At 39.6% G+C, this 14,524-nt stretch overlaps 1 non-coding gene across 1 annotated transcript; it reads right to left on the bottom strand.

Annotated features, from left to right (window-relative positions):
- Positions 1-9,582: 9,582 nt before the first annotated feature.
- LOC138172679 (U6atac minor spliceosomal RNA) lies at positions 9,583-9,710 on the bottom strand. Its single transcript, XR_011171213.1, has one exon. It is a non-coding gene; the product is annotated as a U6atac minor spliceosomal RNA (small nuclear RNA).
- Between the last annotated feature and the right edge of the window lie 4,814 nt (positions 9,711-14,524).

Below are 14,524 nucleotides of genomic sequence, written 5' to 3'. Positions count from 1 at the left end.
ATCTATCTATCTATCTATCTATCTATCTATCTATCTATCTATCTATCTATCTATCTATCTATCATCTATCCGCACATATAAAAGCATCCCTGAGAACCCTCCTTCTGCCCACAGTCTCCTCTTGGATAAAAGCTCAGTGAGAGGCAAGACTCTAGCTTTTGACTCACTGATTTTCTCTTGACATCTACACCTAATCCTTTCTACTCACTTTTTCAAAACTCCCTCAGTCTAACCTTTCTCTAGCCTACTTTATCACACCAAAGTCTCCTAGCACAATGCTGGCTCTCCTGGCATGCTTCGTCCCTCACTATACTCAGGCCATCTTCCAAACTCTACGATGACCAACAGCATCCATTAAGCTACTTCCTGACATCTTTAAACAGTCTTGGCAAATAATCTGAAGTGCCCCCAAACTTCCTTTCCCCCATCCCTTCATACCCTAGAGTCAGGTGCACAGCTATTTCTCCTTTCCCAGTACCAGACCCTAATTACCATCTGCCTAGACTATTGCAATAGTTTATTACTTGTCTCCCTGCCTCCAGTGTCTTCTTTGCATCGCTGCCAGATTAATCTCCCTTATGCCTAAGCTGTTCTATGCCTGAAATATCTTCTCCTCCTCTTCCCCTCCCCAATCTCTGTCTTTGGAAAGCCTGCTCATCCTTCAAGGCCTAATTTAAATGTCACTTATTCTATGCAGTATTTGCCAGTATTCTCAGTCAGAAATTATCTTTTCTTCTTCTGACTCCACATACTTCTCCGTTTTTTCTTTATACTTTTTATACTTTATACCTTTTCTTCATACTTCTCTATTTTCTTATGAAATTTTCTTACGTATTGCATATGTAGATATGTACCATTGCTTCTTACAAAATTGTGAGCTTTGTGAGATGAGGATTCATGTTTTAATTACATTTACTTATTCTCCACCACCTAATCTGACACTTTGAACATACTGTACTTGGTTTCTCACAAATTATTTGAATGAATGAATAAATCTGTCTTGGATGTTATCCTGGGGGGGGGGGGTCCTATATCAAGGAAGAGGGTTACATAAGCCTTCTCAAAACTCCTTACAGTGCTATGATTCTGTACTTTTTTTCCTGTCTTACAAATAGGCACACTAAGACATAGAGAGAATAAATATTTTTTCTCATAGTCACAAATCTCCCAGTTCATTGCTACATATTAGGGTGCAGTATCATCAATTTTAGCATAAAGAACACAGTGTTCTAACAAATTTCATCTATGTTCAAGAGAAATTCTCTCAGTTACAACAAATGTGTCAAAATATCTCAAATTGAATAGTAATATTATTCAGTTCTCTTTAATGTCTTTCTATTAAATTCAGTTCAAACATGTATTGCGTCCACTATGTACAGTTCACTATACTAGGCCCTGCAGATATAAATATAAAATATGGTATAGTTGCTTCCATCAGGAAGCGAATAAACCGATAGTGGGGAATATGACATATATTAAATCAGGTAATTGATTAAGTGCCTGCTATGTACTAGGCACTGTGCTAAGCATTAGGGATACAAAAAAAAAGGTAAAAGACATTCCCTGTCCTCAATGAGCTCACAGTCTGATGGGGGAGACAGCATGGAAAGAATGATGTCCAAACAAACTCTATACAGGATAAACTGGAATTAATCAAGAGAGGGAAGGCACTAGCAGTAAAGGGGACCAGGAAAAATTTCTCGTAGGAGCTAAGATTTTAGCTGGCACTGGAAGGAAGCCAAGTGGTGGAGACGAGAAGAGAGGCCGTGCCAGGCACGGGAGGCAGCCAGTTAAAATCCCAGAATCAGAGGGTGGAGTGCTTCATTTGAGGAACAGCAAGGAACCCGGTGCCATTGGATCTTAGTGTATGTGGGGGTGGGGGGCATAAGTTGTAAAGACCCTGGGAAGGCAGTGGGAGATTACGAAGGATTTTGAATATCAAACCAAGGATTTTGTATTTTTTTCTCGTGAGTAATGAAAAGCCAGTGTGGATTATTGATTGGGAGAGGGTGACTTGGTTGGATCCACCCTCTAGAAAGATCTTCTTGCCATCTGAATGGAGGATAGACCAAAGTAGGCAGAGACTTCCAGGTGTCAGGTGATGAGGGCTTACATTAGGGTAATAGCAGTGTCAGAAGAGATAGGAGCATAAGAGAGATGCTCCAGTGGTAAAACTGACAGACCTTGGCAACAGATTGGATATAGAAGGTGAGATAAAGTGAAAAGTCAAGGATGACACCCAGGTGCCTACTTGGGTGACTGAGAAGACGGCAGTGCCCTCATGAGGTAATAGAGAAGTTTGGAAATGAGGCAGTTTGGGGGGGAAAGATAATGAGTTTTTGGACGTGCACAGTTTAAGATGACTAGGAGACAGACAGTTTGAGATGTCCAATAAGTATTTAGTGATATAAGACTGGAGGCCAAGAGAGAGGTGAGGGTTGGATAAGAAGATCTGAGAATCATCAGCACAGAGATTAGAATTGAATCCATGGGAGTTGATTGAGATCACCAAGTAATGTCATATAGAAGGAGAAGAGAAGAGGCCCCAGGACAGAACCCTGTGCATTACTCACAGACAAATATGATAAAGGATAAAAAAAAATGATAAGGACAGGAGAGATCCAGGTGAAATTGCTAATATGAAAACTTAGAGAGGAAGAGAACATTTTCAGCTTAGAAGACAAGGGACTACTTTATTTAAGTATTCCATGACCTGGGCATTGGAGGAAAATAAGAATTTTAATAGGCAGATATTAGATAGAGATAAGAATATGTGTATTCCAAGCATAAGGGGATGAGTTGGTCTAATGCTGACAGGTAAGAGATTGAAAGTTAAGATGGGGAAACAGCTGGTGGCCCTGTTTGGCTGGAACATGAGCCATACCTAAGTGTTACCTCAATCTTGCCCAGGATTCCTTGGTGGATAATGAGCAAGACAGTGGGAATGGGGGTGGGGGTGGGTAAAAACCCCATGACTTTAAGTTTAGGTCGACACTGGGACTGAACACAATCCATGTAATTACAGAGCCAGAGTCCCTTTTCTAAGAACCCCACCCCATATCTTGTAGACACTATCTATGAAGCCCTCATCTCTCTCCTGAACACCAGTACTACTTTTGCGTATCTCTACCTGAATGTCCCTAATAATACCAAACTCAACATGTTCAAAATAAAATTCGTCGTCTTTCTCTCTAAACCAGACTTGTCCTTGTAATCTCTGATGGTTCCACCATCCCTATTCTACATCATTGCCACTCCTTCCCGCCAGTAAAATGCAAATTCTCAAGGAAAGAGACTGTTTTGTCTCTCCTTTTTGTATCCTCAATATTTGATACAAGGTGCCATTTTATAGTTGAATTGAATGTCAGTGCATATTTCATTATATAGATAATGGTGAACCACTGAAGGTTTTTAAGTAGATTGGGGGTGGGGGGAGGGGCTAGGCCTTTGCATTGAGAACATGTTTTTGACAAGTTCATGAAGGTTGGAATGGAAAGAGGAAAGACTGAAGGCAGAGATCAGTCAAGAGGCTATGAGAATATTGGCTTTATATTGTAGCTTAACCAAACTCACGTCAACAGCAACAAATACAATTAGCAAATTCACTAATTAGCATCCTGTTCTACTTCTCTTATCAAGTTTAATAATCTATTTGTTTTAAGTGAATTGTCCTTTCTTTATCTAAGTCAGTAGTTAATGGCTTCTTTAAGGATGTGAAATTAGATTTGAATTCCACACGTGTATTTGAATTTTACATGTTTTGTGTATCATAGAATGGACCCAGGGTCAGTCAATGTTTTATCACATTGGCATTTGTAAGACAATGGGTCCTATTTTCTATAACCCCTGATTTATTCTTTCCATTTTTAAAATTGGCTTTTAAATACAAAAACTGTGTGATGAAAGCCAGAAGTCACCTAAGGGACTGTTTTTACTAGAGTTTAGTACTTCTGTCAGTGCCTAAATGATTACGAGGCAGCTATAGCTCTGAGGTCTTGGGACTACATCTCTGTTCTATGAGCATTTTAAATACACACATACACACACATATACTTGCACACAATTCACAATGGATGATCTGAGGCATCATATTCAGCCAGAAATTTAGAGTTTAAGAAATGATTTTACCATCACATAAGGAATTTTGGAGTATGAACTATATTTATATAAAGAAATTATAGCTGTATAGCATAGCTATGCAGTCCAGTTCCTTTACCCTAGTTGGTGACCCAAATGGTATGTTTTCTTGGTTTCACCCTACTTTTTCTAGGCCAGCTAAAGCTATTTCTCTTTAATTTTCTGATTCTTGGGGGAAAAAATAAGGCTCTTCCTGGTCAGTTCTACAGGTATAACCAGTGGATTAGATTGAAACTATTCTCAAGGCAGTTTCATAATGTCCCCAGCTGGCTGTCCTTTCCCACATCACCCCCTTTAAATGTCTATTATTATTACTACTTTCTTTCCTGGACACCTCACCTTCCCTAATTCTGATCTAACTCCTGCCTCGACTTAATCATTTCAGGTTTTAATTTTCTCAAATCTCAGTGTTTGGTGTTTTGTGGGGGGGAGGTGTGGTGTGTGTGGGGGGTTCTTTTTAACCATAATTGTCTCCTACTTCTGCTTTTCCTCAGATATGCAAAGTACCAACTCATTTGTCCCTCTTGTTTAGTTTCCTATTGGTCTGTCTCTGTCCCATATTATGCTAGCATTCACAAATATCCACATTTACATTGTGCATGCATTAGATTGTTCTCTATAGTAAGATTTTTCCTTAACTCAGGTAAATTGGAGTGGAAATCACATCTTATTCAAGAAATTTCTCATTTTTCTCTGTTATACTAAGCAAACACTAAGAATGCAAAATCCTTAAGTCATCTAGAAACATTAATTCAGTTGTTGGTATTCTTAACAAGGAATCTTTGACCAATGACAAATGTGTCCAGGCAAGATTCTTGACTCACTATTCTTATTTCTCTACAATATTCCAAAGGCCTTCTCACCCTAGAAGATTCCTCCACTCCTGAAGCTTCTCACCTTGATTCTTCCCAGAGCCTCTATTTTAAGGAAGGGCCCAGGCCAACCATATTCACTCCATTCCTCCTCAAATTCTATTTCTGATTCTCTGCACTTCTTTCTCCACTGTGATTGGATGGAAGGTCCTTCCACTTTGTGGCCCCTTCTTATTGAGGACCTCCTCTTAGAACCTCCATTTTAGAGAGGAGACCAAACCAGGCATGTTCTTGCCATCTCAGCACTATTCCTAACTTCTTTCTCTACCATGATTCCATGTGGCTACTTTATTCTTGCAACACTGCTTTTAAAATCCCTTATTTTTATCTTACTCCCTTAGAACGTAAGCTCCTTGAGGACAGGGATTTTTTAATTAATGATGTGCTTTGTTTTTGTCACACCTAGCACAATGTGACATATAGTAAGCACTTATGACTGTTGACTTGACTTGACATTGAGGGGAGAAAATGGATAGTCTCATTATAAATAAAATCAAAAGAGAAAAACAAATGCAGCTAAAAGGAAGGATGGCTAGTTCTCCCCAGAAAAGTGACTAAGAGAAGTTTGGTTTAATTATACTCTTTTTTGGCAACTCTTATCTGCTGTGCCCAGTATGGAGGCCATTAATTGAACTAGCCAAAAGGGAAAGACTAGCCTTTTCCTGCTACCTCTCATTGACCCTGGCTCGGAGAAATGGACCTGGGTGTATTTGTTCCTGTTCTGTCCTGTTTCTCCTCAGTTTCAGGTCCCAAAGGTGATCCTCACAGACCCACGAGTTTGAACCATGACAACCCTGGACCAGGATTTGAGGTCGTTGTGAAGATGAAGAACAGGGTTAAAGGCAGAGGGAGGGGTGAAAAGCCAACAGACTAAAGTCAGATAAGGGGATTTCAGAATTCTTGAACATGGAGGTAATACATTTGTAGGTGATGGCAAGATCAAGGATATCATTGATGGCAATATCAAGTAGAGGAGTGACTCATAAAAAGTCAGCAGGTTGAGAAATTTCATGAATAAGATGTGATTTCCACTCCAATTTATAAGGCTCTTCCTGGTCAGTTCTACAGGTATAATCAGTGGATTAGATTGAAACTATTCTCAAGACCAAAAAATGAACCAGTGAAGACTTTGGAGCTGGGGGGTTATGTGTAGTCTAATTAAGTAAACATCCATTGAACACCTACTACACGAAAAGCATTCCAGTAGCCATTAGGGACAGACACCCCAATATGCCAATGCCTATGTGAGTAAGCCAGATGTAGGCATTTCCTCCACCTATTAAAATTGCAAGTTATCCAGGCTTGCTCACCCTGTGCAAGTCTCAACTGTATCCTCCAAGGTCACCACAAGGGGGCGCATTCAAAGCTCTTTGGGCTTTCCTCAAGTTCTCTTGACACTGCAAGGAAACCCGTGGAGCTTGCAAGAAGTCCATGGTTTTTCTCTTGTTCTCACTATGTGACCAACCCACCTTCTTTTCTGATGATGCATGTCTTTGATTATATCCTTTGTGCAGCTTTCATAATTCCTTGTTTGTGATATATTATAGGTGGCTCCCACCCACCAAGAGCAGTAGGGATGCAAAGACAAATAATACCTGCCCTGAAGGAGCATAAGAAAGATTATTCTGGAAGCAAAATGAAGGATAGATTACAGAGAAGAGAGAGGAGAAACAGAAAAACCTGTCAGGCTGGTAAAAGTCCAAGTGGGTGTTGATGAGGAGTTATGCAAGGATAATGGCAGTGGGTGTAGAAAGGAGAGAATGGGTGAAAGAGATGGGACGTGCTAGATCCACAGGAATCAGTGACAGCTTGGGGATGCGAAGTGAAGGAATCAAAGATAAGACTGAGATTTCAAACAAGAGAGATACAGTGAATGTTGTTACAAAAGTGACAGAAATAAGAAAGTCAGAAGAAGTAATCAATTTAGGGAGAAAAAATTGGCTTGATTTTGGACATGCTGAATTTCAGAGGTCAATGGAAATAGAATGGAAGAAGAAAAGTCCTATAGGGAATTGGAGATGTGATCGAGAAAATAGGTCAAGGTCAAAGACATGTAGGGTGAGTGAGTGTGTCTATATAGGTTATGTGTATCCATGTGGGAGGAAGGGAAGAAGGGAGAGAAGAAAGAAGGAAGGGAAGGAGGGAGGAAGGAAAAAGGTATTTATCAAGTAAGTGTCAGTCACTGTGCTAAGCACTTTGCAAATATTATCTTATTGGATTCTCACAACAACCCTGGAAGGCAGCTGCTATCATTATCATCATTTATATTTGAGAAAATTGAGGTATGCAGAGGTTAAGGGACTTGCCCAGAGTCACAAGGCTACACAGCTAATAAGTTTCTGAGATCAAATTTGAACTCAGATCTTCCTGACTACAGACCCAGTGGTCTATTCACTGGATACCTAGCTGCCTCTAAGCAAATAGAAAATAAAAGTCAGGGAAGTTATAAAGATTACAATATGCCCAATAATACACAAAGTCAATGAGCTCTCCCACTGGGACCAAGATATATAAACTAAGCAGAAAGAGACAGAGGCAGAGAAAGACAAAGACAAAGAGACACAGAGGGAGACAGAGAGAGACAGAGTCCCCAAGTTCCTGATCTCATCCAGGGGGAAATTCCCCAAAGTCTATAGTGTAGTAAGTTGGAGATAGGGACATGTTCAAGGTGCTCCTATATATATCCTGTATATGTATACTTTCTGGAGTCTTTTCCCTCCAGAGATCTCTCAATGAAGAGAACTCAGAACTATTAATGTCTCCTCCCTTGAAGTAATAAGCCAGGAGAACAAGGACCTCTCTTCTTCCAAGTTCTTGCCAACTTTACCTCTCACAGGCATGGAGCATTGAGCAAACATTCTTCACCAATAAAGAGAGTATTATGCAAACTGACTTGAGCCATAATGTTACACATGGATTTGGAAAACATGTGCGGAGGTGATAGTTGAAGCATTGTGAGTGAATAAGCTTGCCAAAGACAAGAGTGTAGATGGAGAAGAGGGCCAAGCACAGATTCTTGAAGGCTGCTCATGTTCAGGGGTAGGAAGAAAGCAATGAACCAGGAGAGAGTTTGTTATTTTTCAGTCATGTCCAACTCTTCATGATCCCATCTGGGGTTTTCTTGGCAAAGACACTGGAGTCATTTGCCTTTTTCTTCTCATTTTACAAATGAGAAACTGAGGCAAACAAGGTTAAATGACTTGCCCAGGGTCATACAGCTATTAAGTGTCTGAGGTCAGATTTGAACTCAGGAAGATGAGTCTTCCTGAATCCAGGATAGGTACTCTACCCACTGAACCACCCAGCTGCCCTAATTAAGTACTGACTAATTGCCAATTATTATGCTAAATTCTTGGAATAAGTGGTTGTTAATAGAATGCTAGACCTGGAGTCAAGGATGCCCATATGGGGAAAAACAACTTTGAAAGACTTTAGAATTCTAATGAATGCAAAGATAAATCATGAATTCTCAAAATCAAGAAGAAAAGCACCACTCTGACAGTTATGTGATAAACTTATCATTGCAAAGATATACATTTTGTAGGAGAAAAAAAAATTCAAAAGACTTCAGAACTCTGATCAACACACTGATAAGCCAGAAGTTTAAAAAAAAATGATGAATATGCCACTCACAGAATGAGAGAGAGGTGATAAACTTAAAATGCAGAAAGAGACATGCTTTTTTTTTTCATTTTTCAAATGCTTTATTAACTTCTGATTTACATCATTCATTTCCACCAGATTTTGAGTTACAAATCTTCTCCCCGTTTTTCCCCTACCCACTGCCCCAAAATAGCAGTCCCACAGGATAGCCCCTCCTCCAATCTGCTCTCTCCCATATTTTCTCCCATACCCCTTTCGACTTTCCAGTAGGGCATGGTGAATCTCTATGCCCCAGTGCCTGTATATCTTATTTCCCAATTACATGTAAAATAGTATTATTAATAGTATATATATGTATATATATATATATATTAACATTGGATTTTAAAACTTTGACTTCCAGATTCATTCCCTTCCTCCCTTATCACCCACCCTTACTGGGAAGATAAGCAGTTCAAAATAGCTTGTACATGTGTAGCTAATGCAAAACAATAACATAGTAGATATATTGTGAAAGACTGACTATATTTCCCTCCCTCCTATCCCACCTCCCGCTTGTTCTATTCTCTACTTTGATCCTGTCCCTTTTCAAAAGTGGGTGCTTCCAACTTCCCTCCCCCCAGCCTGCCCTCCCTTCCATCATCCCCCCTCTCATCTCCTTCCCCCCTACTCTCCTGAAGGGTGAGATACCCTATTTAGTGTGTATTTCATTCCCTCCTCAAGCCAAATTCCATGAGAATAAGGTTGACCCATTCCCTTTTGCCTTCCTATTCTTCCCCTCCATTGTAACCATTTTCCCTTGCCTCTTCTTTATGAGATAGTTTACCCCAATCTGTCTCTCCCTATCTCCTCTCATTATATCCCTCTCACCTCTTAATTTTACCTTTTAAGTATCATCCCTTCCTATTAAATTGGTCCTGTACCCTCTACCTATGTATACCTGTAAACATATTAAACATATGTAAACACATTAAAAACATGGTTAGATGCCACAGAATAGGTGGCAATGCCTTAACCGTATATGTGTTGTAACGGCCACTAGGACCTCTTCCATCCTTATCAAGGGGAGTGCTAACTTTTTCTCCTTTCATACAACACAAGACATGCTTTTTTAAGGCATGGTTGCTTTAGGCATGTGTTTTGTCAGATTATATAGATGTATATTGAGGAATTTGTTTTTCGTTTTAAAATTTTGTTCAGTAGGGGAGGGGATAGTTGAAGGGATAAATGAATAAAGAAATACTTGTTACTTGAAATTTTTTAAAAAGAACAATAAAGTAAAAAAAGAAAAAAAAACACAATGTTCAGGTAGACCTTACACATACTTCCTATTGGTCAGAATCCATAACTAATGACATCTCTTTTAGGGAATGCTAGAATGCATATGTCATCTCAGATAAATTAGAACCCTTCTATTTATTTATTTGGCTTTTTTTTTTTATTTTTGGAGGGCAGTTGGGGCTCAGTGACTTGCCCAAGGTCACATGGCTAGTAAATGTTAAGTGTCTGAGACAAGATTTAAACTCAGGTCCTCCTGACTCCAGGGCCAATGCTCTGTTCACTGCACCACCTAGTTGCCCTTTATTAGAAACCTTTTATATGAGAGAAGGGGATATCGGAGCTCTGGTGTCTAACTCATACATATGTGAAAAATATTTCCTAATAAAGTCTGAGTTTTTGCCAGAAGTAGAAAATGCTTTCAACCTATTACTCCTTTGAAATTTATCATAAGGAAATGTTTTTTCCATGGTGTCTTGGTATAAATTCTGGATTACCATCACTTAACTATACATATTTTCTCTATAGTTTGGAAATTGTTGGGTGACTTATCACATAAGTGAAGCCAATACATAAAAGAAAGATATATTTGATGCTATTTTTATCGTGCTTAAAAGTTAGATGATGGGGTGGCCAGGTGGCTCAGCGAGTAAGAGTGCCGGCAGGATGACCTGGGGATGAAATCTGGGCTCAGATACTCAGCACCACACCCAGTAATAACTGGCCATGTAACCTTGAGCAAGTTACTTAACCCCGATTGCTTTAAAAAAAAAAAAAAAAGGTAGATGAAAGGAGGCTAGTTTGTAGGGCACCAATATTTGCTTACATCAAATAGATGCATATTTATTTTCCCCAAGAGCAACATAGGACAGTGAAAAGATCGATGGGTTTGGAGCCAAAAAATCTAAGTTCAAATCACAGTTCTCACTTTCTCCACAAAACAAACAAACAAAACCAGAAAAAAAAAAAAAAACTACCCCTAACGTTTACTAGCTATATTACCCTTAACTAATCACTTAAACTCTTCTCAGCCTTGGTTTCCTAATGTGAAAAATGAAGGAATTAGGCTCATTTGCTTCTAAGGTTTCTTCCAACTCTCAATCTATGATCCCATGAACATGAATAGAAAAGCAAAATAGTCCTTTCCCTCAAGAAGCTTAGATAATAATGGTAGAGACAGCACACACAGGAGAGTGGTGGCCAGGGAAAGGTATTTTGGTCTGTGAATTCACAGGGATAGGAAGTAAAAGAATGGAGCAGCTACTTGAAATGACCTTCCCAGAGTGGATGGGAGTGTTGATTTGATTATAGCTCTTAGAGCAAAAGGTGGAAAGGAGAGAGGGTAATGGAAATATGAATGCATTAATAGAGCATGAGGATTCATGGGCGAAGGGAGGTCAGAATAGTGTTGCTTACTTCCTCCTGGGTAGAGCAGTAGCAGCAATGGGGGAGGAGGGAGCAGGGAAGAGAAGGATGGAGGGAGAGAAAGAGGTAGAGGGGGAGGAATGGGGAGGGAGAGACAAAGGGTGTGAGGGAGGGATGGAAGGAGAGGGAGAGGGAATGAGGAAGAAAGAAAGGAGAGGGAGGGAAAGAGGGAGGGGGGAAAGAAAGAGGAGAGGAGAGAAGGAAAAGAGGGATGGAAGCAGAAAGGGAGAGAGAGAGAGAAAGAGAGAGACAGACAGAGAGAGAGAGAGAGAGAGAGAGAGAGAGAGAGAGAGAGAGAGAGATTTATTACTCAACTGAGCAAGAATTCAACAAACTATTGCCAACATAAAAGGGGTAAAAGTCGTCCTGTGCTGCTGCATTCTGTTGCTAATACCAGGAGAAAAGAAGAGGGTCTTCACTTAAAGAAAGAGGAAGTAATTTGAATACCAAAGCTGGAGGGAGATGAGTGGCCAATGAATCCAACCCATATCTGGGAAAGAATTCCACAAACCCAGGAAGTGACCAATGAGCCTTTGCTGATAATCATTTGTTCCTCTACCTAATCGAAGTAGAAAGAAAGGAAGTGCCAAGAAAAAAAGGTACACAATATATACCATGTAAATGGAAAGAAAACGCTCGCACACACTCACACAAAATTTGAAAGTGAATGTAAAAAATTATAAAGATTAAATATGACTTGAAGGAAAAGATATGAGGAAAGAAACCCCCAACCCCCCCCCCTTTCAAGGAGGTGGGAAATCCCCAGGTGTTACATGTAGCACGTTTTCAGACTTCCTTCAATGTTGCTTAGTTGTCCTGACTTTTTCTCTTTTCTTTCCCTTTTTTTTAATCTCTAAAAACCCTATTTGTTATATGAGGTGGCTCTCTGAGAGGCAGAGGGTGAGGGGTATTAAGGATAATTATGATGATGGAAAAAACAAAAGTCATCAATAAAACTGACTTTTAAAAAGGAAAGAAAAAGGGAAAAAGCTTTGAAAATTGACCTGACCTTTCATTGATCCCAACTCATTGCTCCAAAACCGTCTCTTTGATGCCAATAACCTTCTGGTAATGTGAAATTACTATCTATCATGGTATACCACAGTCTTCAGAAGAATCAAAATAACAGGCAAAGCAGAATATAGGGTAGAAATAACCATAGTCATTCATGTGGCAGAAGTGGCATAAAAGACATTTTAAAAACATATATAACCTTAAAATGAGGTGGATTGATCATGTCTTCAGAAGGAGAGTCAACAAGTGGACAACACAGAGGATCTATTTGTGTGGGATAAAAAGTTCAGAGTCTGAATCTGAGATAAGAAGAGGTCTTCATTCTTTCTCATGAGAAAGGGCCCTCTGCCCCTGTCGCTCAAATGGCGTCTGCCAGGGAGAGAGCAGCAGGTACAAGCAAGCCCATGCTTATATAACCTTCTAATGCAGAAACCCAACCCCCCAACTGGCCTTCACTCTCCTTGGTGGGGAGGCTGGCCCACAACCTAAGCCCAGGAATCTATCTTGGAGACAAAAGACACAGAAGCATGTGGGTGTCCGATGCAAGGCCAGGAAAGCAGCTTAATCCTTATTTGGCATATCTTGTGCTGAAGTGGCCTGGGGAGGGTCTCCATTGCTCTGAGTCCCAGATTCCTGTAAGGTCAGGTGACCTCTAAACTTAGGCCTAGTGGATGCTGAAGCCACACTAGATTTGATTGTTCAGAATGGGGAAACTTCACTGCAAATTATCCCTCACATACTGATGCCCTCAAATAGTTAAAAAAAAAAGTCAGTGTTCCAGGAGAAGCTCCAATGCAATGTATAAATTCTCTTAAATACGGTTTAAGGGATGTATGGACTGATGTCTCACAGGAAGAAAAGAAATGGAGAGGAGCTGAGTTGCACTGGTAGTGTCCACATTAATTTAATCACTAGACAATAACCCTGGCTAAATTTTCTTAAAGTACCTTAATAAAGTAATATTTTTTAAAAAAATGTTTCTCTGATAAAGGCCTCATTTCTCAAATATACGGGGAACTGAGTAAGATTTATAAAAATCCTGTTCCCCAGTTGATAAATGGTCCAAGAGTATGAACAGGCAGTTTTCAGGAGAAGAAATCAAAGCTCTCTACAGTCAGATGAAAAAAATGCTCTGAATCAGTATTAATTATAGAAAGGAAAATTAAAGCAATTCTGAGGTGCCAGCTCACACTTATCAGAAATGACAAATGCTAGAGTGGATGAGGGAAAATAGGCACATTAATGAACTCTTGGTGGAGTAGTGAACTGCTCCCACCATTCTGAGACTAAACCAGAGCTATGTCAAAGGGCTATAAAACTGTGCGTAGCTTTTGATAAGTCTGTACCCCAAAGGGATCAAAGGAAAAGGAAAGGCATTGATATTTACAAAAATATCTATAGCAGTTCTTTTGGTGCTGGCAAAGAATTGGAAATTGAAAGGATGTTCACCAACTGGGGAATGACTGAAAAAGTTGTGGCATGCGATTGATGGAGCACTATTGTAATATAAGAAAGGACAAGAAAAGCTGTTTCAGAAAAAGAGGATAAGACCGATGTGAACTAATAAGTGAAGGAGAAGAACCAGAAGATCATTGTACACAGTAACAGCAATGTTGTAATGATGATCTACTGCGAAAGACTTTGCTACTCTGATCATCATGATTCAAAACAATTTCAAAGGACTCTGGATGAAAAAATACTATCCACCTCTAGAGAGAGAATTGATGAACTCTGAGTACAAAGCAAAGTATAATTTTCTCACTTTATTTTTTTGCTTGCTTTTTTTGTGATATGGCTAATCTGGAAATACATGTTACGTGAATTGATATCATATTGTTTGTCTTCTCAGTGGGTGGGGGAGGATTGGGAGGGAGGGAGAGAATCTGGAACTCAAAATTTAAAAAGAAAAGCACATTAAAAATAAATAATAAATGGAAAAAGCATAAACAACCCCACCCAAATGTACCCTACTTCTTAATCCCACAGAGACCTAATTTCAGAGCCAGAAATATCTTTAGGAAATATCTAACCTAACCTCCTTACTTTACAAGGGAGAAAACTAATTTACGGAAATGTTATGAGTCTCTAATTTCCCTGGGTGAGGGATGAGCTATCCACTTTCTGTCACTATACACATACATACACATTGTGGTAAAAGTAATATTTCTTATGGCTCTGCCTTGTAGACTGGGCTA

This window comes from Petaurus breviceps, unplaced genomic scaffold (assembly GCF_028583685.1).
Source record: "Petaurus breviceps papuanus isolate PSGF00001 unplaced genomic scaffold, PetGlider_PUasm1.0 128, whole genome shotgun sequence".
Taxonomy (NCBI): Eukaryota; Metazoa; Chordata; class Mammalia; order Diprotodontia; family Petauridae; genus Petaurus; species Petaurus breviceps.
Note: the sequence above shows the minus strand (reverse complement) of the source record. Positions and strands in the feature narration are given on the sequence as shown.